Source organism: Sciurus vulgaris (genome assembly GCF_902686455.1).
Source record: "Sciurus vulgaris genome assembly, chromosome: 1".
Taxonomy (NCBI): domain Eukaryota; kingdom Metazoa; phylum Chordata; class Mammalia; order Rodentia; family Sciuridae; genus Sciurus; species Sciurus vulgaris.
The window spans coordinates 153229540-153254599 of NC_136461.1; the positions used below are offsets into that span (position 1 = coordinate 153229540).

Sequence of the window (25060 nt, forward strand, 5' to 3'; positions counted from 1 at the left end):
GTGAGGACAGATAAGTTGGGCATATAAAGACCCTGAGCAAATTTCTTTTAGTAGCATTCACAGAACAGAAAAAAAGAAAGTTTATCTTGACTTCCTCCTCAGGTCCAGATGAACATTTTAATGCTTAGCTTCATGATGCCTCTGATTGACAGGGGGTGCCTACTTGCCTACTGCATAATTTCTAGCTCACTTCTCCAGTGTCTGGAAGATTACATTTTGACTGCCCCAATATTAATAACCAGATTTGATTTTAGGTCTGCCCAAGGTCAAACGGACTGGCCAGGTCAGCCTGTTTGTCTGTGTGCATGAACTGTGACATCTACTCAGAATGACAGGTAGAGGATGGGGGTGGCGAGACAAGGGTGTTAACCTTTAGCCCACCAAAAGGAGTCTCTTCCTGCTGGGAACAAAGAGCCCCAGGGGCTGCAGCCACCTTTTATTTTTTGCTGTTTTCAATGCTTGCCATATTTTCACAGAAGATGGTGTACTATTGAAGGAATGTATTTCAGAAGTAGTAAACTGTTGAAGTAAACATAATAGTATGTATTTGCATTACTGTTTAGAACTTTTATTCTGTGTTAATAGCATTTTGCGTGGATTGATTGACTGTTCCTTCTTTGGTCAGTGATTCCACCAGCTATCCTAGAGTGTGGTATCATTCTTGAAATGCCCCTCGATTTGGTAAGTGTGTGGCTTGGGCCCTCTAGATCATGAGCAAGACATATTGTAGAAACCAGCTAAAACAATTTTCTGAAACTCCACAATTTCTAGTATTCAACCATAAAACATATCAAGTAAACTCATTTTTAAAAACAATCTTACCTCTTTCTGGGTAAAAATTCCTGAGAAGCTATTTGGTTCCTAATTGATTTTCTACGTCAGTTGTTCATTGAATAGATAAGTAGTGCCTGTGATATTTGATTACAGAGCAAGGCACCCATTTAACCTTCTGTTCTTTCCTGGCCAGGATTTCAAATACAATAGAACGTTCCTCCCTGAGGCTCAGCAGGATTAGACAGCTAGCGGTAATCCCTGATACGCTGAAATAGACCTGATAGAACTTCACCTCACTTGTTTAGGATTATGCTCATGAATTTCAGCTCACCCAGCAGCATTAACCCTTTGGGAACTGGGGCTGAGATACACTATAAATTTGAAACAATAAGCAGAAACCTGTCCATATATTCTAAGCAGTTATTCCCTTTTTAAAAATTGAAAGGGAAAAATAATTTTGAAGTGAAAACAGAAATGTGGCCAAATTGTTTTCCTGAATATTGCATCTGAAATGGATCTGTTTCAAGGTTTATATTAATACATCTTCTTAAATTTAATTCTGTTTAGGAACTTTTTATGAAAAGTTCTGGTTTTTGTAATAGCTTTCCCATCTTGGTCACGGTTAAATCATATTGTAGACGTGGAGGATAAATGACTTCATACAAAGTAGGCCCTCAATATTCTAGGTTAACTGGAACCAAGGCAAGTATGAAAATCCCCAAACCTCATTTTAGCCAGGGGTTCCCATCTCTTCCCTTTCCTTTCATTAGAGCAAATTCCATAGGTTTGAGTTTAATTTTCTCCCTTTCCCCTCTAGGGGATATGAAAATGAGCTAAGAAATGGCCAAGAGGCAGGAAATCAGTGGGTGAAAAAGAACTAGTAAAAGGTATAGTTAATACACAAATTGGAAAGTCAGCCCCATGTTAATCAAGAGATGAAAGGAAGAGCACACACCCTTTCAGTGCAGGTGGCGGTACTGGACTTTGTCATGGTTTTTAATAATTAAACATTGAAATCTGTGCCTGATACCATTAGGCCATCAAAATGAGGTCCTTGCAAAGTCACAGGTTTGAAATGGGTTATTAGTGTGACAACTAACACAGTCTGGGGGAGTACCCCCAATCGCTGTGGAAGCGATTACCCTGAATCATCCCGGCTTTTGGTGTTGACTCTTTAAATATTCATATTCACAACTAGTTCTATTAATTATTGAAATAAGTGATTCTCGTTTTGATGATCAGAAGATTTCCCACCATGTTCATAGGTTCTAGAAAAGTGTAAGTTTTATTTGAGAGACTTGACCTCCAAATAATCTTGTGATGATGAATATGACCTCGTTGCCTATGGTAATATTTCAAGGTCAGAGATAATTTAATGCGAGAGCATTGGTGCGTCAACCTTCCTTCTGACATTGCTTTTGTTAGTGGTTCTTAAAGAGTTCGATTCAGCAACAACATTAATTTTTATTAAAAAATTTAGCAGAGCAAATGCAATCAAAATAAAAAGATAACTGTGCAGGATTTTTTGGAAGCAGTTTCTGTTTTTTAATACATTCCCTGCCCTGCAGTTTTACTGCAATGGCAATGTAGCCAGCATTGACATGGCAAGAGGAGAAATGCGGTGTGTCCCCTCTGCTTTGAAGCTGAGTTGTTCGTAAGAACTTAAATAAATCCAAGAGTAAATTGATGAGATTAAAGCTGAAACAATGGCACTGCTCTAATAATATTGTTTTTGTTTGGTAGGGAGTGGAGAGGAGCTCGTGAAATGGGAGTTGTGACTTGAAATAATTCTGCTAAATCTTTAATTAACAAACCTCCTTTTACTTACTTTTTGTACAAAATGTCTAATTTTCATGGTTTTAGAGAGCAAAGATGATTTCTGTTGTTCAATTTAGGTGACATATTATTCCAATTAATTGGAAAAGTACTCCCATGGGATAGATGGCTCGAGGATGGGGCCTCTTAGACTGTCTCTTACAGTGGTCCTGGGATTTGCCCTTTTCTCCTGACATGATTTTACATATGCTGTTGCTGAGATTCCAGTTCTTTGTTGTATGTTATAAAATTCTATTGCATCAGCATGAACAAAACAGAAATATTATAGACGTGAACCTTTCACCCCAAAAGACATATAACAGATTGAAAAGCTCCAGACCAGGGTAACAGGAATGCTTGCAGCTAGCATGGATGGGTTTACAGATGACTAAAAGCTGGTATTAATAAATCTCAAAAGGAGAAGAATAGGAGCAGAATTTACTGAAGTCTATGAAATAATGAAGGGACATGGAGCTAGGCCATGTGCATCTTTGTGCTGTGCGTTACAAAGACTGAGAGAGCCTTCTGTGTAACTGGAGAAAACACATTTCAAAGCAACAAAGGAGAACTTGGTGTTTGTTTGTTTTGCTGTTTGTTAATAAAAAGTAATTTACCTCTGGAATAATTGAGTTAGAAGATTCTGGAAAATATAATTCATATTGGAATAGTAAGGACAAAGGAGACCTTGAGGAGTCTCCTTCCTGGCAGGCAGGCAATATTAAAACCACCCCCAAAAGAAGTCCATCTGTATTATTTTTAAAGAGAAGGAACTGCTTTAGTTGTGGCCAGTGGAATGCTTTGTGACCACATGAACAAAGAGATAATAACCGAGGAGTTTACAGTTCCGAAGCAAATGTGTTGATTCTGCAAACTTTGTTCATATGCTGTTTCAAAAATCTGTAAGGTATTTTAAGAGTTTTGCCTCAATAGTATACTACCAAAACTACTTTTTAAACTAACTCTGGGGTATTTAACCTTACTTATCACATGGTCCTTGACTTGGGGACAGTAAGATATATACAAATAACTAATGCAACATACATAAGATACCTACAACATAAAAGATTCTATGCAACATGGAATATTTTATGTCCTTTGTCATCTTCTGTCTTCACAACAACCCAACAGGATACGTGCAGTTGTACAGGTTAGCAAATGCACAATAGTAAAGTCAGGTGCCTTATCCAGGATCCTATAGATCATTAGGGAGCTGAGATGTGAACCCAGACTTGTATGCCTGGAGGCTGTGCACTTATCTTTGTTCTTTACTGTGAAGCTGCTCCAAAAGACAGATGTTACCAGTCTGGGGCCCACAGATAAGTAGGAGATCCATAATGAGCTTCAGAAAGGTGTGAAAACACTCCAGAGGGTATGCAAGAGGATACATTTTTCCCTCTGAGGAGTTTGTCCATAACTCATAAGATCTGAAGACTGCAGAATTCAGGACAACTGTCTAGAGAGTGAACATAAGGGGTTACAAAGTGGTAAGACCTTTTATAGGTGGAGGAGGGTCTGACTAAATGGGCAAAACAGGAAGGGGTAGTGTTTGGATTGAGTCTTACAGGATTTGGGTAGGACAATGTCAAGTTTGGAGGTGGAAGGAGAGAAGCCCATGGTTTGAGTCAGCAAAGAGTTGGTTGTTTCCTGCCAGCTTACAATTGGGTTAATGTGACTGTAGACATTTATCTTCCTAGAATGGAAGACTTGATCCTGCCATTTGGAAAACCAGTACATGCCAGGGAGTCCATGGGCTTGAGTGAATAGGAGAGCTGTTCTTTCTTATTCAGTCCCTGATTTGCAAAAGTGAACAAAAATTTCATTACAAATGTAAATAAAAGATCACTGAGTTTCGAAAGTAAATCAGTACACTGTTTTATATTTCAGGATCAGTAAAGTAGAACAATTCACTCTCAATATATGACAAAATTAGTGTTCATATGCATTTATGAATCAAAGGGATAAATGTTGACTGCACTGGACTTATTAATTTTAGCTAGCATGCTTACAATGGAATGGCAGAACTAACTTTTACTTTATACAATAGTAATAGGTGCCACAATCATAATTAAATTTTTTGTAAGGAGTAAAGTGTATGGCAATCATTTCTAATATTCAGATACAATTTTTACTTAAATATTTTGTTACGAAGCCAGTGTTTTATAAATGTGTAATTATATGTGTCATCTGTATTAACAGATTAACACAGGCAGATTCAGTAAAAGTAACTTGTTTCAAAACTGTTTTGCTTTTTAGGAGAGCAAGCTACGTTATAGGATATTTAAGGGTGTAAGTGTTAATGGAGTATTAATTGTTAAATTATTAATATTTATAATATTTTATAAGTTCAAAATGTAGTTAAAAGTAATGAAACAGCTACGTCAGCAATGTAACATATTTTATTTATTGAAAATAATTTTTATCTAAAATTAAACATTCCTTTGGAGTTCTTGCAAAAAAGCAAAGGTTACAACTGGCTTCTAAATTGGCCATAACTGTAGAGTAAAATGAAGGAAATAAAACACAATGGAAATGCCTTCAAGTGTTTCCATTGATCAAAATGAAAAATAAAAGGTAAATTTGAAAAACTTTATTTTTAAACTATGACTTCATACCATAAAATGCAATTGCAAAACTAGAGGAGGGCTTTTAAAAACTGTGGTTTTTCCTCAATAGTACACCTTTGGAGAATTCTGCATTAGTTTGTTTCTGAAGCTGCATTTCTAATAATGGAGCTGTCATATTCTTCATCCTTTCCTTTCAGAACCAGGGTGGGGGGAGATTAAAATAATCTTCAAAGCAGACACCATTCCATTGAGTGGACCCTGGCATGCAAGCTGCTTTCCTAATGCAGCATATTTCAGTTCCCACTGCAGATGATAGTTAAATATCCACTTAAAGCAGAGACTATGTAGACATAGATTCATCCATCCTGTGGAGAGGACTGGAATCATATATCCTCTCTATGTCTAGCTCATGAAATAATCTAATACAATTTGTTTTTAATTGCAGAAAGGAATCTGGGTTTCCAGTGATTGTCAGAGGGGAAAAAATAGCATTGTACAGAGCTATTAAATTAAAATGAAAGTGAAACAATGTTAGAAAAAGCAGAAAAAGATAGAGTTCTGGTCCATTTTACTCCTCAAGAATAAACAAGCATAGTTTTGCTGGTAAAATTTTTCCCCCTTTGAGTCATGTCAGCATAGAAACCAAGGACTGGTGAATATGAAAGCTGAACTGCTCTCCTGTGTCCCTTAGAGCTGAGTCTGGGCTGGGATACACTGGCAGTAGAGAGACTCACACTGCCCTGCCTGTGCTGTGCATGCTCAGTGGATCAATGGAGGCCCAGAGCCCCGGGGACTGTCAGGATAATACCTTCCATTTAAAGGCAGAAAAAAAAAAAAAAAAATAATAACGGATGTTAAAGAACTATTCTAAATATGTTCTCACTGCAGTTTTGAGTCAATGCTACTTGTAACTGCCATGAATAGCAGTATATAGCAGAAAATATCCATTTAATTTAGAAAATATTCCTTTTGCATTATATTAAGATATTATTCATATGCTCTTTAAGATCATACCCAGATCTGAATTTCTCTTCCATAAATGGCCCCGATAAAAGTCAATCTTCCAAGTGTTTTACAGTATCATGGTCCCCAAATCTCAGCAGGGAAAGCCCAGCTAATATGAGACACATGCTAATAAGAGACTGATTTTCCATTTTTAATGTTTCATGCCGATGCCAAATGATGTATCCAGCTAACCACTTTAAACCTTCCAGTAAAGGTTTGATAATTGATGTCATTATTGAATGTCCTCATGCATGCCCCTTTGAAACAAATGATCACCTATTAGAGGATAGAGACGAAATACATTTACTTGAATGAAATGTTTAATAAAGTACATCAGGACTTGTTTTTATTGGTATTGGTCTATGAATACTTTATGTGCTAATTTAGGGCTTAGGAGTACTTAGTCATCCCAATGCTCCAGTCTGCAAAAGGCATGTACCTTATTATTATAAACTCCAGCCTTTAATGTTTAGAACATATTTATAAAACATACTTGTACTCTTCTTAAAATTGAGAACATCTGTTACAGATTTTCTGTTAAAATGTTATGGACGTGAGAGTCTGGTGATGAGGCAGTCTGCCATTTTGAATGGGAATTGAGCTGACAATGCATTCTGCACCAGTGAGACCGTGAAAACAAACAAACAACAACAACAAAAAAGCAGATGGTTCATTTAGTTTAGTAATTGTAATTTGTTGTTCATTAAAAGTAATTCCCATGCAAGTATTCCTTATTCTAATACAAGTATAAAGAAAATTTTACTCTGTAAACCTGACCTAGTGATTTTTTTCTTTAGCATAATTTGCACTGACGTTTGATAGGCAGTTGATTAAAGCAGAATGATTTCTTTAGAATGAAAATTAATTATAATTTTTGCAGCTTTCATTAGTCTGCTTTTGTAACTACCATGGCAAAACAGCAGGGGTTTGGCCCTGAAGTGCTGAGTATCACTGGATCATTTGCAGTGTATTCTCCCTTTCAAGATGTTTGGACCTTTTCATTGTAGTTTCTCTCTCTACATAAATTGAAGATTTGCCATAAAAAATTTCAGAGTGCTTCGAATTCTATTCAAGTTTATATTTATAGTGATAAAGATAGCATCATACTAATTTAAAATACTGCGTAGTCTTTGAAACATATTCAAGAACATAGACTTAGTCTTTAGTGTTCCTATAACATGTAATATTTCCTGAATTTATATAAATTGTTATATAAGCACTCAAATAGCAGATTTTAGCAGTAGGGATCTTATTCTTTAGAGATACATAAAATTGTTTGAAATACATTTTAAAGCAAGGAACATGATACTCGATTGACAGGTTTGATGACAGAAGAGATCTATAGAGGAGTCAAATCTTTACCAGTGCTATCATTCAAGTGATGCATATAATTTCAGAAAATATGATTTCAGAAAGTATCTTCTAAAATATATGTACATCTGACAAAATCTGCAGAACCTGGGGAAAATGTGATCTTTTACAAGTATGTACTATTTCATTGTGCCCTTATGCTGTTTTTTGTTGTACATAACACATTGATATTAATGTGAGTTTTTCCAAAAGAAGGTAAAAAATCATGGGGGTTTCTGAGCCACTAGATGAATTTGCGAGTTGGATTTATTTTGCTTTGAAAATTCATTGCACTGGTCTTTAGATTTCAGAAAGTTACAAGAATATCCAGGAAATAAATCCTTGACTGTAAGAAATGTATCAACCATGGAAACAAGCCCATCTTTCCTATTTTCATGAAAAATAAGTAACTAACCTTGAGAATTCAATAGAATTAGGAAAATTTTGTTAGATTAAGTAGGATTTTCATGAAATATTTCATACATCTTTTTGCATCCACAGCTTCCTATATCCAGAGTTTTGGATTTTTGCAATTAACTATCCAGGAAATGGTTTTAAAACTGTAAAGAAAGTCTTCTGTTTTATAACACAATTTCTGTTTCTGTGGAATATGAAGAAGACAGTGTTTATTGTAGTCAGAAAAATTGTTGGCATGATTCTGCATAAGTGAAGAATCTCTGGATTGTCTCAAAGTGTTAGCTGCCCATTTGCAGACAAACAAGCTTTTAGTGTGCAATTTAGGTCAATGGATCGAGGGGAGAAGATGTGTTTAGGCGACAGATTTTAAATCACCATAATATAAATATGCTTCCCTTTTCATCCGGAATTTGCTTTCTTTCAAGGTAATTTAGTGCAGCAGACATGCACTTACGCCTGTCTTTGTAATTTTAGGGATTAGGATAGTGAGGATTAAATGGTGACCCTTAATCTTCAATATCAACTTTAAGAGCGAAATATAATATGCAAATGGAACACATTCATTTTGTGTTTATATATTTTAATCTCTGTAATTTAGTCTTAAGAAGATGGAAACTCATCTTTGCCTTATTTATTTTGAATCCTGAAGCAAGATGCCATTAAAATCTTTATCCTTCTGTCTTAGTGGATAAATGTTTATCCTTTAGGGCTTAGAATATAATTTTTTTAAAAAAAAAGAAAAAAACCTGACTTTAGCATAACAACGTTTTTCTATCAAGGGAAGTGGCATGTGTGTCTCATATAAAAGTGTAGTTACATTGACTTGTGTTAAATGAATGGGTAAGTTGTTTAGTCAAGGCTTGAAAAAATACAGGAGATGGACTTTTGAATTTAGCCTTAGAAATCAATAAATTGAAATTTTATTAATAAAATGAGCACATTTCTGATCAAGTTTTCTTTGTTCATAACACTTTTCTTTCTGGTTTGAATTTCAGTGTAGCAACAGGAATGTCTTCTAAAGAAAGCATTTATTAGGGTGGAATATTAAACTGATATAATCTGGGCCATATTCTCTTAGACAAGTAAACATTAGAGCTATATTAAGTAAGCAGATCAAAAGAGAAATATAGTGTGAAAAATAGAAACAAAGAATCTTTTTATGCCTCTGGCTTTACTGGGAGGAGGAGTTTGAACAGTCTGCTTAGTTTGGCTCACTGGCTTCATCAACCAGGTAGTTTCCAGTCATTTAAACAAAGGTTTGCCAGATCTCTGGATATGAAACTTGAATGTCTACCATATAGAATTGATTTGGGAGGCAGGTCCTGATGAATGAATAGTTGCTCATATTGCCAAAAAATGCAGACAATTTCAGATTGCAAGTTGGACTTCAAGTTTTTCAAAACAGTAAGGCAGAATAACTTTGATTAACTGAAGGGTATCCTGAATCTGCTTTCAGCCATCCAGATCCAGCATTATGTCATCACAGTTAAAAGGAACATTGACAGCAGGTGACACTGGTTACTAAGAGGATACCACACACAAGCATTAATCTAGACATTTTCCCTGCTGAATCTGATTACTTCTAGCAAATGTACAGTGGTCTCATGATTAAAATCATCCTAATAATTTAAACACTTACTTATTGAATCCTGAAAATGGACTTGCTGATGGAACTAACACTGGTGATGTTCTACCTATTTAGAATCACTGTTTTCATTTACCCTCTAAGTAGTAGATCTTCATGTATTGGTGGAGCTACCGCTTGCTAAGTACTCCACATGCATCTGTTCTTTCATGGATGCTTACACAGTTTTATCTTTTCATGTTTATCATTGAAGCTGATTTTTTTAAAAAGATCTTTTGGTAGTTAGAATATACGAAAAGTCATTTAAAATGTTTGTGCTTTTTCATTCTCATAAACATGCCACAATACACTTCATTCTAATGGATTATTTTTACTAATGACTAAATAAGCAATTATATGGATAGGCTAGTACTTATCACGATAGTTAGGATTTTTCCTTATTTTCTGTACTGTGCCCAGTTGCTTAGTAGGCAGTGTGGTATGGCACTTAAAGACTTTGGAGCCAGAGGAAACTGCAAGTAGGTCTCAGCTATACCAATTTTTTGTATGAAATGGAGCAAAATACTCAACTGCTGTAACCATCAGTTTCTTCATTTGTAGTGTGGGACTGTGATGGTACCTATATAATGAGGTTTTTGTGAGGATTAAATATGATAATTAATGTTATTTGCTTTGTATAGTGCCTGGAACATAATGAGTGATTGAAAAATAGTAATTATTTTTATGAATCTACCTATTATGCTATTACATGGAACTAAGCTAATTGTAATTGCATTTAAGAAAGGCTGTTTGTGAAAAAATGTTATATTCACCATTATTTTTCAAGAACCCATGGTAACTTTTTAGTGATGGTATTAGCTAACTGGAAATGATACCATGCTTCTTTTATTTGAATTCTTCCATGGTCAGATTAAATTCATATTTATACATGTGCAGCTGAGTCAGATAAAGTCTAGAAATCCACATTTAAAAATCAGGACACAGATGCTTTTGGAAGAGAACAAAATGTGACATGACTCCTTAAGTGAAGGGAGAAATATTTTCCTTTTTTAGACTTAAACTTGAGATTTAATTATAGGTATAGATCTTGTTAATAAATTATTTAACTTTGTAAAAGTGACAATCAAGGATATTTTCATTGGCATATTTATCATATTTAGTTTTCCTTCTTGCAGATAGGTGGAGAAAAACTATCTCCTGGGAATGCTTTCAGGACATCCAGCCTCATCTATAATTGCTAGGTGCCCATTAAGATCCTGGGGTTTGTGAGTGTGCCTTCTGGTAATTCTCATACAGTTATGGTGATCTATCCGGGTCAGTAGGGGGACATGCACCCATATATTTATTCATACAGGTCAAGAGCAAAAGAAGATTGGTCAAGCTGATTCTGAAAGGCCTGAAACCTTAGTGACCTAGATGAGACACAAGTGGTGGTGGTTGATCTCTAGGATCTTTGTAACTACAAAAACATACCTTCCAAATGTGACTCACTGAACCAAAACCACTGATGGGCTTGATTTCTAATCCCCATCCTCTATCCATATTTCTTCTTATAAAGCCCAAGGAATCCATAGAACAAGATTTGTCTCACATTTTTCCCTGTAACTGAATATTCACAGAACCACATAAGGCAGTGTATGGAGAAACTTTATTTAGGAAATGCTCTTTCTCTGCTTCAACTGTTAGATGAAGAGTGACCAAGGTACTTGACTGTAAGACCACAACCCTGTCATAGACAACAGAATTAGGACTCTTGGTGTCTCCTGCAGGAACAAACTATGGTATGACATTTGATTGCACTTTGTTTTCTTTTTTAAAAAATATAGTCTATGTTCAATTTCAGAAATGTAGAAACTTGTATCCTTAGCTTTTATTTTTGTCTTTTTTCTATTCATCTTGTTCCTTGCAAAAACCAGAAAGGAAAAACCTTTGTTCCAGGAGATCCTGATGTAATAGCCTTTATGGTTTCCTCGGAATATTACCCAAGAGTCAAAAAACAGAACTGTTTCTGTGTACCCATTTCTTACGAATGTCTAAGAGTTCATGCTTGTGAAAAGTACAATAACAACACACTGAAATGTGGAAATTTAATGAGGGCAGGCTAAAAGACAAGGAATTTTTTCCATTAAAGCTACCAGGAAAGACTTCATGGAGATAATTTTTTTTATTGGACCTTAGAATGTCTGCATGATTGATACATATAAAGATGAGGGGTAAGCAGGGAAGAAATGCCAAGTATGATGACAGCATGAGTAATTCCATTTTCTTATATATATTCTTGCCCATGGTGATTAAATAAAATGCTCAGGAGAAAAGCAGAGGACAAATTAAAATATAATGTTGAGTTTATTCTCATTCATAAGTGATGTACATATATAGTGTTTCGTATATTTATAGACCTTGATCTTTGAGAAGGAATTTAGCTTTAAAACAATTCAGCATGATTTCCTTCTCCTTTCTTCTTGAACAATATGGAAGTTTTCATCAAAAATTACTAGCCAGTATTATGGATCATTGAATTTATAAGTGGAATAGTGGAGCAAATATTTTGAATAATTAAAAACTACTTGGGTGGCAACAACAACAAAAAATGGATTAGGCCTAAAAGATAAGTTAACATTAGGCCATTTTGCTGAAAGGGAATTGCCAAATGCTCGACAAGGAGTATGGATTTTATTAGGTATTAGTTTGACAGGACTCTTAGTTTTGATCAAGACAGTGCTGTGTTAGCTTCTGAGGGAAGCATTCTGCCTGCTTTGTTGTCTTTGCACTTAGACCATGCTTATTAATGTTGAAGGAAGTAAAAATAGGAAGATGAGAAAGGAGAAATGTAAAGAGGGAAGAAGGGAGGTGGGAAAGAAACATATGGTAGGAGGAAGGGAAAGAAAAGTATAGGATAGATGGGTTGGAAGGATTAGTGTCAAGGAGATAAAACTGTAAATATTCTAGGAAAATAAAGTAAATGGAGCCATGAAGTAAGAATAAAAATGGGAAGAGAAATATTTAACAGTTTTTTTTTTTTTTAAATAGAATTTGCTAAACTTGAAAACTGATTATGATGAGGTGGTAAAGGTAAAGAAAGTAGAAGGGTTACAAGTCATAAAGTTGTTTTTAAAAACATTGTGACTATGTCAGAAAGAGATAACAAAGGAGGAAAATTAAGGGACAAGGGGCAATGAGTACAACGTTCAGCCCATATTTGTTAGAGGTTCTTTCGGGGCACTTAGGAGAAAGAAAGAAAACAACAGAGATCAGGGCTGCTGATACAGATTTAAAAATCACATTCGTTGAATTGTCAAGTGGATTAATGAAGGTGGATGAGATTTCCAAGAGCACAGTAACACCAAGCAGGCATGGAGCGACCTCTACAATGAAAGGTGATGGGAAAGAGGAGAAGCCAATGATGAAAATGGAAAGACTAAAAGAAAATTACAAGGGCAGAGGAGTGGGGCAACCAAAATTAAAACCTGTTAGGTGGAGATAATGAGATACATCAAATGTTATTCAGAGGACTCTGAATATCTGGAGACTGAGAATAGTTGATAGTAAAACCAATAGTGGGCTATACATCACTCTCCAGGGAAATCTGGCCATGAAGAGATGTGTTCCCATGAATAAGATCTGTGTGTTCAAATTCTGTGAAATTCTTTAAAAAAAATTAAAAACTACAGCTGTATTCAAAGTAAAATAAAAGTAAACCAAGTAAACCCAACTAGAAACTTCACTTCTCAGTATTATCTCAGTCTAGAGATGTGGAGACCACATTCCAATGGCCAAGAACAAGGTCAAGTTCAGTGGCCCTATATTTCCTCTTACACTCCATCATTTATACCAAGTATAAAATCTGATGAACTAAAGTGGACAACTGGACTGAATTATTAAATCCGTATCTTGTGTGGGCCAAGATGCAAAACAGATAAATGTATCTTTTGGGTAGAAAGAAGCAAAGTTCATACTTGGTAGGAGAAACAGTAAGAGGTACCCTGGCAGTGCCATTTTTGAGGCAGTCTAAGCAATCTGAAAGATGTTTGGAATATAAATAGAAAAGGAGACACTTAAAAAGTCATCAGAAAATTTATTCCCAGAGTTTCCCATTGCTTATATCACCCATTCTAAAAACAGTTTCAAAACATACATGTATTTGGAAAAAGAGTGTTTGAAATTTTCTTATATTCCTCCTGTCTCAGTGGTGATCATGTCCTCGGTCTTAGCTTTACTAAAAATGGAAGCATAATAGTTTCTGAGGAATTCCAGCAAGCATTTTTGGTCATATTTTTCAGCCTTCATTCAATGGTGTGTTGAAGTTATTGATAGAATCTCAGAAATAGCATTCTCCTCAGTTGTATTGTTACATGGGAATGGTTGCTGATTGGTTTGGGCACAAAGTATTTCCCCATAAATAGATCCACAAATATGTCCCTAGGGGGACAAATGAGAATGTACAACAGAAATAACTGAAAAATGAAGACATTGTATGGGAAGAACCAGTCAGGAAAAGGATAAGCATTTAATGGTGTTGCTATGGTCATTGGGTGATGTCAAAGAGCCACACCAAATTCTTATCTTGACACCCTTGGAATTATGCTCTGGCCTCCTCCTCTGGTTTGACCAAATATACTGCATTTCTGTTTTTTTCCTTCTTTAGTCTATTGATTAAGCAATTTGAATCTGGCAATTTGGGCAGCAAAATCAATTTTGCTTCTTTTATCAGCAGCCATACCACTGGACCTTTACCCATCATCCAGAAAGAACTGTCTCTCAAGCTAATTACTAACTCCTGCCATGTTCTTCTATTCACTGACTATTCAAAGGAAATGAATTTTTAGAAGGCCAGAGAGCTCAGGCATAGTACTCACCACTGCTCTCAAACATTTTAATATTTGTTCATTTAATGTATAACCCATTAAATGAAAATGCCATTAGCATACAAGCAAGAGGTGAGGGAAATGAAAGGGATCATTTTATACTTTCACTGTGAGTATGCCTTCTGCAAATGCATGTTAATCACAGAATCAAAATAAACACACTTAATTGAACAGTATTCGGATCAATAAAATCATTGACTGAGTACCACTGGTGCTCACTTGAGGTAAACAAGTGATTTAATAGTCTCCACTTCCTTCAGGCCTCTTTGGTGTGGCCATCAATAGTGTATTCTTAAATCGGAACTGGCAGTGACCAAAAGGCCCTCATCAACCAACCCAGCTTGACCTCCGGAGGCGTATTATTGCCTGGTGTCTTACAAGCCACTTCTTATTTCCACTCTGTGTACCTGTAACTCTTGTTACACAATGTGAAGCTCAGCATGTGAAAATACACACACACACACACACACACACCCTTTTAAAAACAGGTATTTCTTTAAAGGTTTGGGTAAGAATTGTCCTTTTTTCAAACTTTTACTATAGTTCGGTTTATATCATCTACTGCTTGCATTTGCAGTGCAGCAGGATAGAAAAATGGAGAAATGTAGAACAGAGAGGAAGTTAAAAGCATGTAGGAGTATAGTTTGCCACTAACACAGTCACAGATTTCAGGACTTCAGATGGAATCTTGCAGAAAGGACCGTGGTTGGGTCCATTAGGAGATTCTGTCCTCCTATGAACTTTTGAATAGAGAAACTAAGTGAAAATTGCATGGAACTATATTGAACCTCTGTATCATGCTATAGGGAGCATGTCACACACATGCCAGGTAGACTTGTGACTCGTCTCGTGTCTGCTGTGTCCTTGGTTTTCACTAAGCAGTTGCACTTTGCAAAAACATTGGCTACCACCCATGGCAACTATTTTAATCATATTTTGGGACAGGTGAATTTCAGAGATGATCAACTGAACTAATTCATAGTTTCATGAGGAAAGCTTAAAAATTCATAACTGTAGGTCCTGGGGATTGAATATGTGCAGGCCAAATGAAATCCAATGAGGGAATTTAAGTCACAATTCATTTTGACTGTTTAACTAAAACATTTTACTAAGCAGAGCTGAGTGAGAGATATCTTTCTTTTCTTATTTTTTTTTTAAAGGAAATCATGGTTGTCCTTAGGAAAAATGTCTTTGGCTAGTAATTGTCACATTGTCAACATTGCCATATGCAAATATCTTTGGTAATAATCAGCTATATTAAGAAACTAGTGAATCCAGACTCTTCCTATTTTAGTGTCTTCTAAAGGCCAAAGGTAGTTTATCCTAGTCAAACTCTGTTACTATTTATTAGAAGAAGGACTCAGGCCTTTAAAAAAAAAAAATGTGGCTGATGGTAGCTGACCCAATTTATTGTTTAAGGAGTGTAGATGTGGGTACCTCTGCCCTTCCTGTGACTTTTCTGGGCATGTCTTGATAATGACAATGAAAGCAAGTTATGTTATTACTTGCTTCAAGAATTTCTTTGCTACTAGCAGAGCATCAACTAAATGTGTATGATTAACCCTAATGATTCGTGTGCCACTTGAGGCTCCTATGAGTGAATAAGACTCCCTATATGTCCTGTGCTTTCCGAAAGAGTTTTTAAAATGCAGATGTTCTAGTTTCACTCTGGATTTACGTTTTTGGAAATATTCTCCTCCTAATGCCCAAGTCAGTCTAGGGGTCATTGCTGTCTGTCCTCTGTAGTGCTGCCATCATGACATAGACCTTAAGCCTTAAAACTCCTACCCAGGCTGTTCTTTCAGTCTGAAATGTTCTTCCATCTTCCTCTAAGAAGCATTTATCCTTCCTCTAAAGTCCGGTTTGAAAGTCAGTTCTGCTGGGGGACAAATCTACTGCTTTACCCATGATGCTTGGACATTCAGCGGGATTCTCTGAGCCCCTTCCTTCTTGAAACCCTTAACTTTAAGGAGAGAGGGAGGTGGACAGTGGTTGAAAGGTTGCTTTCCTCCCTGCTCATAACAAAACCCATACTTTGCACAGGTATGTGAAAATTTAGGCAAGAGAGATTCTATTGGATAGGTATAGTTTTTATTTTCCTTTCTTGAGGATTGATTTTTAAAAAGATTTGTACTGAACAGTGGCATTTTATAAGATAGGACTTTGATTCTTTTTGTTATTCTTTTTTAAGACCCTAAAATAAAAGTGATGATCGAAAAATCAACAAATTGTTTTCTCGATTTACCCTATAAAGTTTTCTAAAAGATACATAGGAACACATTTTCATCTTAATTTTTCCTTAAAGATGTTGATTTCAGGGTGTATTTTTGGAACCTGTAGCAAAGTCAAGATTAGAGACAAGTAGCATAGTTGATACATAAGTCTTAATATTACATACGGAAAAACAATTTTGATGAAAGACATAGTATGTGAACAAGAGAAAGTTTTCCACTTTGGAATAATATCATTATTATAAAATAACACTCAATTAAATTCACAGTATGTAGGGCAAATTTTTTTAAATAAAGAAAAGTTTATATAATTTATTGGCCTTGCTAAGAGTTAAGGTGAGTGGATCCCTCATCACTAGGAATCTTTGACAGCAGGCCAAGTACAGCATTGCTAGTGTACAACCTTACGTTTATTTCTTTAGTTTTGATGGTGGTTTCTGGTAACATAGCTTTGTACGGTATTTATTCGCAGGGAACTTTCAATCTGGCTACAACTCAAGTAGTGTTATTTTGTTTGATTTATAAGTTGTTTTAAAAAGTAAGTCATTTTGTTTTACTTGTATGATTAAAATTTTAAGCAGAGAATTAAATCAGGATCCACCACTGATTATCATTTTCAAAACTTCATTCTTTTGAAATATCAATTTTCACTTACTTTCACTTAAAAATATAAATAAGTAAACCTTGGATTATTATTCCATTTTGAATAAGACATTCTTGGTCTTTTTTATCCAAACTATGTAAAACAAATAGTAGTTTAAAATTATTTTCATAGGTGTCTAGAAATAACATTTTCTAGTCATAGACCAGAAAAATGAAAGGATCTTTACATGTGATAACATAAAGTTTAAAAGCAAAACTAAAACTAAAAAAATATTTAGGGAACTAAAGTGGAATATTGTGTAAAAGAGGCAATTGCTTCATCTTGTTGCAGCTCTTTCTTTTCCACTGATGGTTCCTCTGTCTGGTGCCCTGTTACCAGTCAGTGGACACAAGCTTGACCAATGAACTCTTCCAGTTAACCAAGATTGTGCTGTGTTTGCACAGCCATGTTGGTTTTACCTAATTATTACATGTTAAGGGGAAAATAGTCTTTCCTTTTTATGTTTTCTTTTTTTAAAAAGTGTTTTATAAAACTTCTCACATGCTCTAAAATTCTTTCTGTATAGTTTCCATTTTTCTTGAAATTATCTGCATTGTTCACAGAAAAATTGATGGTAACTTCTGAAACCAAGACTAACAAAATTTTTAGCACCTGATAAATCCAAATATTTGGTTCTCAAGAGATATTTGAATGAAGAATATATAATTGTAAATATCACAAAGAGAAACAAAGCATTCTATATTAAACCTAAATTCTTTGATTGAGAAAATAATATATATATATATATAGTCTTTTGGTTTCCAAATATATACCATGCATCTCTGTCTTGGTTCTAGTGTGTTTTGTAATTATCGTGGTTAACACAGTAGTGAGCACTGTAAAAATGAATAAAGTTTCCTGTTTCCACCTCAGCCTTCCATCACTTTACAAACTCACTTTCACTGAAGTTTCTACTGTGAGTTTTATTGTAATTTAAAAATATTTTAATAATATTATATTCATATGGTATTAGTAGTCATCCCATATGTCTATTAACTCTTGTTCTGTTATCTAATCTCCATCTTTGATTCTAGACCTCATTATTGTGAGGGTGTCCATGAGTTCTCCTGGCTATATGGCTACATGGTATTATATCAGTAAATCTAGACTGATGCTGTACCCTTTAGCTCCTTCATGAATCAACCACCTACTTCTACTGATTTTTATTTAGTTAGCTGATCATCTACTGTGTCTTATTTTTTCCCATCCAACACACTGCCAAAGTTTACAATTTCTCAGCTTTTCTTAATTACCTCTTTTTAAAGTTTTCATTTTATCATTTCAAACTTAGACCATTGTAAAAGCTTCCAAGTCAGTCTTTTCACTTACTCTTTGTTTTTGGTCCTACTTTATATGTTGAAAGTCTTCATCTACTTCATCTAAGCATTTTTGCTTAGAAATTCTACTGGTTTCCTATTTCAACTCAATTAAAAATATTTTAATTTATATGAGTTGAAATTTGTTATAGTCATCGTTTTTGCTGCTGTGACCAAAATACTTGACAAGAGCAATTAGAGGAGGACAAGTTGACTTGGGGGCTCACAGATTCAGAAGTCTCAGTCCATAGGGGGCAAATTCGATCCCTCAGGACCAGAGGTAGGCAGGATGTCATGGTGGAAGATTGCCACAGAGAAAAGTGGCTTAGAACATGCAACCAGGAAGTAGAGAGAGAGACTCCTCTCACCATGGACAAAATATAAACCCCAAAGGCATGTCCCCAATGACCCACCTCCTCCAGCTATGCCCTGCCTGCCTACAGTTACATCCCAGTTAATCCCTATCAGGGAATTAATCCATTGATAAGGTTAATGTTCCCCTGACTCAATCATTTTACCTCTAAACTTTCTTGCGTTGTCTCACATATAAACTTTTGGGGGATACCTCATATCTAAACCATAACAATTATTATTATTTGACAGCAAAATAATAATGCCTCACATCTGTATGATGATTTAAAGATAACAATTTATTTCTTCTCTTATAATCCAGGTGGCAAAAAGAAAAACAAACAAACAAACCTGAAATTGGTATTAAAGGAAAACTTTGTCTGGGATGAGCTGCTAAATAAATTCAAGAGATTCAAGCTCTTTTAAAAATTGATGCTACATGTATTTAATTAAATTATGGACCATTGTGTTTCATGGCTATTTAGTTCAGGTTTTCTGCCATCTTTATGGGATATGCCATTTTCTGCTACTTAAAATTTTCTCCAATTTGATGTAAATATTTCATAAAGTGGTACTTTGAGATCTCTTGTCACAGCTCGCTGACAATAAGTTGACCTTTAATATGACTTGTCTTGCCTAGGTGACTTTCTTTCAATTTCTAGATGAGTAATGTCATTCCATGTGGGACCACGTAACTTATACAAGATCAAAAGTTCTTAAGTTTCCTCAGAAAAATGACAGCCTCCATTAGCTTAGGGTCACATTCTGAACAAGATGCTCAGAACTTTAGGTGGCATTCAGCATTAAGAACTTTAAGTGAATTGACTAGCTACCTACTATTTATAAGAATGAGAATGGAAAGCCACGATTCTATTTGAACTGGATAGTCAATTCCTGGACCAATCACTTTTGTAACCTTAAGTCAAAGAACCAAGAACAGGGAGAAGCTGACTTAGAATTTTTTCAACACCTGTAATATAGATAAATGAATGAAAAACATAATGCCACAAAATTATTTTCTATTTTTACTCAGTACATGTTGTTTATCTTATTATGAATGTTTGCATATGGAATAAGGATTTATTTACCTGAGTTAATTTTGCTAATTCATTATAAACAAAATAGTGAAAGATATCTGCAGGATTTTCATGTTTTGATAGACTGTTTAATTATATTGAAAAAGGTTGATTGTACTATAAAACTATATATTTCTCCTTGACAGAGTCAGTAGCAAATGCATTCCATTTCTAAGCTATGTTATATATCTGGAAGCTTGATAATTACAGTTCATATTTTCTTACCAAACTGATAATGTGTTATTAATTCAGATTTTTAAAAAATAACCTTCTAAATCCCTGTGTTTTGTCCTAGGTTTAAAATTCTATGAGAAACAGACCACACATTCTTCTGCTCTTAGGCTGTGTCGTTTTCAGAGATGCTAACCTGTTAGTGATTAACCAAGATTAGGGTCTTGGATGCCTGTGGTTATCAGAAAACTTTCCCTGAGGATGTCTCCAGTCCAAGGAGAATTTATGCATTTATGTCTAGGAGAGATGCTTTAAAATCATACTGACTTTATAGGAAGCTTTACTTTTGCTTTGTGAATGCTCGATGCTGCTGTTGTGTGTTGATCAGAGCGAACAATTTCACACCAAAGGTACATAGTCTGGATTTAATGTTGATATGCTGCTCTCTTCAATCTAAATAGAGTTAGAAGTAAATGAAGCTTAGAGTATTTACAGCAAAAGAAGTCAAATTCTATCCTCAAAATAACCATGCAAAGAAGCAGAACTGTGTATTTTTCCAAAGTATCATTGAGATAGATGAAATAAATCCAGCTGCTGGCCAGGTTCACTCTTTTGTTTGCATCCAATCTGCATCCTTGCAATACTCTATTTTGTTATTTACTAGTCTACTCCTCAACTATATTGTAAATCCTGGGAAAATATTTTATCTTATTTTGGCATTTCTCATAGTTCTCAACAAACCTTTATTGACTATAAAAATTAATAAGTGAAAAAAATTCAGTGGCAGAGCTAGGACTCAATCCCAGACATGAATCTAAATGTATTTTTTTTTTTCTCTTTTACCCTAAGTACTCATCTAAGCATATACTTTACTTAGTAATAAGTGAGAAAAACAAAAAATGATGTTTAACTTTTCAAGAGAATATATTGCTTACTTTTTTTTTTATAAAAACCACCAACTTATGTTTTCTTTTATAATATAGAAGCTGATAAGGGCAGAGCTATAGCAAATAAGAAAGAGGTAAACAACTTGTATTGATCTGTAGGAAAATATGCTTGTCTCCCCAAAATCCCTATTTTTCTTCTTTTTTTTTTTTTTCACAAAAAAAGTGAAGCTAAAATATGGGATTTCTTGCATCCTCTATGAAATGCCTCATAGAGGCCCTTGGAATTTACAGAAAATTGGTACCTTTGACTCACATGGGCTGGATGCCATGTGCTTTGCTCATCTTTGTTCACTACCTTGTTAAATCTTTCTGCACTGATTACTGAGAGTATATCTCAAACTAACTATTGTCTATGTTAACATTAAAAAAGCACACTTATCTATTTGTTTATATTCCCATGAAAATGAGATTTGAGCCAAACCTTGAATGGAAATATTGTGAGACATAAGTGCTTGGGAAGAACAAGAGTCAGATGGTAGCGTGCATACTCACTTTTGAGTTTACACAGTCGACTTCAAGGCATTCACTCAGAATCCTTCTCGACACAGTGTAATTGGCAATAATTACTGGTTCATCAGAAGGGGCAGGCAAATTAAAATGTTTGCCATCCTTATGTCAATCTGTGATTTGAGATAAGGTAAACCATAGCAATGCTGTTTTCTTTTTATACCACTTTTCGCAGAATTTTTAAGATTAATGGTGAGGGGAACATGAGGAAGAAGGTGAGATAAAAGGGTAATTTACTTTTTTGTAGATAGACACTTTAGCAAGAAGCTAATGTTTTTGTTTCTTTTTAGTATTACATTGTTTTCTATATGCTTCATTCTGGTTAAATTATGGACTTAGAAGATAAGATACCTGTATTAGTCAGGGTTCTCTAGAGAAATAGTATCAACAGGAAGTATGACTATACAAAGGGGATTTATTAGATTGGCTTGTACAACAATCGTGGTCTGCAGGCTGGAGAGCTGGAGGAACCAGTAGCTGCACAGTCCATCTTTGGATGCATACGTTAGCCAACCATCCAAACAAACCATTAGTACCTTTTTTGACACTGTGAGCTCTAACATTAAATCTAGAATCACTGCTTAATGGGCCAATATCAATAAATTTAGCCTGATCTAATTTTATGTTCCTTCCATCATTATCCCACACCCTTAAAATCCATTCCCACACATGTTCCCCAGACCTCTGCTTGTATGAATTAGAAAACCCAAAAAGTTCTTTTGGAGTGTAGCATACCTTCTCAAAGGTCACACTCTGTTCCTCACCTCTAGGGGCTGTTTAGATTTGAATCTAGTTATAGGCTTAGAGGCAAAAGTAGGTGGTGAGGGTGGGTCCTGAGGAGTATCAACATTTCATGCTGAGCAACTGAATCACAGGAGGTTGTTACCATTTCCATAGGCAAACCAGGACTAGTTCCCTCCAGGAGGATGAAGACAGTGCACAGAAGGTGGGGGTAGGGATGCCTCAGTCATGGCTAAGGGTGGGGAATCAACAACTTCTGGCAAAATAAACTCATCAGAATGAGGGAGTTCAAAGTTCCCAGCCCCTCAGGTTCCTCTCCTGTGACGCCATCCCAACTTGCAGGATCCCATTCTTTTCCAAGCAGTGGCCTCACTTTAACCGCAGACACCTTTCAGGCTGAGTTAAACTCACCATCTTAATTCAGCCAATTGCAGGATGAGGGTTGGTGTTTGGTTTTCAGCAACCTCAACCCTATGACTACAAGAGAGAAGATTCTCCTTCAGAACATACTTAGCAGCTTTCAGATCAGTTATGCATGTTTGCAGCTGAGAAACTGAATTTCTGAGCTCACTATTTTCCTTTATTACTTGTCCAGTGAAGCCAGAAGCAACCAACCAACATCATCATATTTCTTAGTTCTCCAGAACTGTTCAAAAGTGTCATGTATAGAGGCACTGAATTCCTTGCTTTTTACAAGTGGCGAATTGGGAGCAACAAATGCATTTACTTTATAAATCTCCTTAAACAGTTCACATTATGGATTATCAGTTCTCTCCATAATACCAGTAGGAGAGACTTTAGTAACTTTAGGCCTAACCAATTTAGACAGCCAACTCCAGAAACCACAAAACCAACTAAGGAAATTCATCCTTACGATTCTGTTTCTCAAGAGCCACTCCCAGTACCAATTTCTGTTTTACTCAGCTTTTTTTGCTGCTGTGACTAAAAGATCTAACCAGAACAACTGTAGAGGAGGAAAAGTTTATTTGAGGGCTCACAGTTTCAGAGGTCTTAGTCCAAGCCTGGCTCCATTCCTCGGGGCTGGAGGTAAGGCAGAACATCATGGCGGAAGAGTGTAGCAGAGGAAAACAGCTCACGTAACTATCAGAAAGCAGAGAAGGAGGTCTCCTCTTGCCAGATTCAAATACATACCCCAAAGCCATGCCCCAGTTCCCATCTCTTCCAGCCACACCCTACCACTTCAGTTACCACTCAGTTAATCTCCATCAGGGGATTAATTCGCTGATTGGGTTAAGACTGTTAACAACCCAGTCATTTCTCCTCTGAACCTTCTTGCATTGTCTCACACATGAGCTGTTGGGGAACACCTTAATCTAAACCATAATATTACCCAATTTGCTCTGTGTTGTCAAGATACTCTTCTGATTGTGATGATAAGTTTCATAACTGGGTTCACAAAGACTGGTTGTGCTAGCGATGAGTATGCTAAGGTGGTCCTGAGTGGTGTGTGGGGAGATCACTCTCATACTGAGAACAGATCATTATGCTGTTAAAAAACCTAGCTATCCAGGGAAGGATGCCAAAGCACATAACAGTCTCCCCTCAATTCCATTATGGACATTGGAATTCAGTTTGGTAAAGTTCTATGAAGTCTAGAGGTTGGGGCAATGGTATTTATAATGGTCAATTATCCTCATGAAGACTAGAGAAAGGAGAAATAGTTCATTTATAAGTATTTAATCATATTTAGTATGGCTGTAAATTATGTTTTTTAGAATTCACAATGACTTAAAATAATGTAAAATCATATATAGCAGTATGTATGTTTATGTGTGTGTATATTTATATATCTACTATTTTCTATTTATATATACACAAATATGTGTGTATATGCATGTATGTATACTATCTTTTGCTATTTGAAAATATGCGGTTTCAGATAATTTTTGCAGTAGCTCAAATTTTAGGCAATGCGATCTTAAAAAGTAAAGTCACTATAGTAATACACACACACACACACACACACACACTTAATTATTTCTTCATGTCCTTAGTTGACATATTTAATCTATTTCTCCATTTAGCTTTGTAATAATCATTTGAAATGCTTCTCAGTTTGTCTTTGTTTTCATGTTATTGTGCAGTATGTGTGCAAAACTACATGTAAGCGTACATGTAGAATTGGGATTGAAATTAGCATCTATCACTTCCATGAAAATGAACATTGGTATTTCTTTCTGTATTGATTTATTAACTACCTACATATCCCCAAATCAACAGCATAGAATAACTACTCTAGACCCTTGTTAGAATTAAGTTGGACCACTAGTTTTTGCTGTTGTTTATCTTGCCCTTTCAGAAGTCTGTCATTAGTAATTTACACTTTGGAATTATACCTTCTACCTATATTAAATGGTTGGCACAAGACAGAAGGGTTCATCAAGTCTGGTTATGCTAAGGATGAGTATGCTAAGGTGGTCCTGAGTGCCTTGTGGGGAGATCACCCTTATGCTGAGAACAGATCATTATTGCTGAAAAAAATCCCTAGCTCTTCAGGGCAGGATGCCCAAACTCATAACAGTCTCCCTGCAATTCTATTATGAAATCACCTAGTCTGTTTGTTTCAGTGGTGTTATTGGGCATATATCCAAGTAGAAAACTCTGTGTCTCCTGCCTCCATTAGTAACTAAGTTATTTTATAAATATTTATATTATATAAGTAATTCTTGCTGCAAAAACAA

The 25060-nt window shown here is 35.5% G+C and overlaps 1 protein-coding gene across 4 annotated transcripts in view; it reads left to right on the forward strand.

Annotated features, from left to right (window-relative positions):
* Positions 1–25060, forward strand: part of ZFHX4 (zinc finger homeobox 4) — a 176042-nt gene that overhangs the window by 45579 nt on the left and 105403 nt on the right. The gene's annotated exons all lie outside the window — the stretch shown is intronic.